A 1,449-nucleotide genomic window follows, 5' to 3' on the forward strand; every position below is an offset into this window, starting at 1 on the left:
AACAAAATTTAAAATTAGTGATGGATTAGCAACGAAATTGCGATGGAATAGAATTAGCAACGGAATTAGTAACAAAAACTTCTGTGACAAACAATTTAGCGACGGAAATTTTTGACGAAAAAAATTTCGTCACTAATTTTGTCACTAAATATTTACTGACGGATTTTCTGACAGATTAGCGACGGATAGAAATTCCATCACTAATCTGTCACTAGTATTAGCGACGGAATTTTTCCTTCGCTAATCCGTTGAAAAAATTAGCGATGGAATTTCCGTCGCAATTCAATCAGAAATTAGCGACGAAATTTGTTTCTGTCACAAATTCCATCACTAATCAGCTGTTTTTTTTGTAGTGTATCTTGAATAACTACAATTATAATTTTTTTGGGGCAAAGGAAATTAGTTTAGGTGTGCAATGTATTGTTTTATTGGATGATTGTGATTTTTAAAAATAAATACATGTAAGAAAAAGCCATGTAGAATCTAAATCATGAGTCTGTGACATCCAGTAAAATCTAGGGCTTTGTAGGAGCAGAGAGAAGGAATAATTTATTATTTTATGGGAGGGTAGGAACTAGGAAAGGAAGAGAAAGCCTGGATGGGGAGCAAGAAGAACAAACAAATGCGCTAACTTTGCAGCAGGAGGGAGAAGAATGATATAAGAAAGAGAATGAGACAGTACAAGTGAGAGAAGAGAAGAGTCTTAAAATGGTCCAGTGCTTGAACGATTTCATTTTTTAGTACAAAAAAAATTGTCACTTTTCACAAAAAGTAGAACTCTTCTTTCTAACTGACTTTGAGTGCAGCATTTAGATAAATATTTTTTATAGCATAGCATCTCAATATTTTATTTTACTGTTCACAATACCCTAGTAAAAAATCCTAGTTATGACTTCTATTTCAAGTATATATAAGGGATCCCAATATCATTACTGTAAATTGTAAGTGGGCCAAGCTTAACAACGAAAAATTCAGGCCCATCACAACTAAAAAGTAGGGACAAATGTGAACTATTAGATTGATCCATTTATAAAAAAAAATTCATTTCGTTGGTAGGTGCCCATTACATTATTTTAGTGAACACTGACAAGACATTCTCTTAGGGTTTTTTTTTTTTTTCTAATCGCAATGTAACCAATTAAATTCTCATTTCCTAATTTTTTTTAATCGAACCTTAAATTAAATAAGGTTTTGACTGTTGCATTGACAACTAGAGTGTGTCAAATTAAAGCTGCAAGAATAAGATCAAGCAATAAAAAATAACACTTTTTTTTTAATTAATTTCACAAAGTAGTACAATTATTCACCGAAGTAACGTTACAGACACACAATACAGCCATCAAGAAATTGAGCAAAGCAAGAGTCAGAAAAACCCTTGCAAACAACTTGACAAGACAACTAAACACATCAACACCCATATATTATATGACGTTTTTTTTATCAATATGT

This window comes from Neltuma alba, unplaced genomic scaffold (genome assembly GCF_004799145.2).
Source record: "Neltuma alba isolate B1F8T4 unplaced genomic scaffold, ASM479914v2 tig00007934_pilon, whole genome shotgun sequence".
NCBI lineage: Eukaryota > Viridiplantae > Streptophyta > Magnoliopsida > Fabales > Fabaceae > Neltuma > Neltuma alba.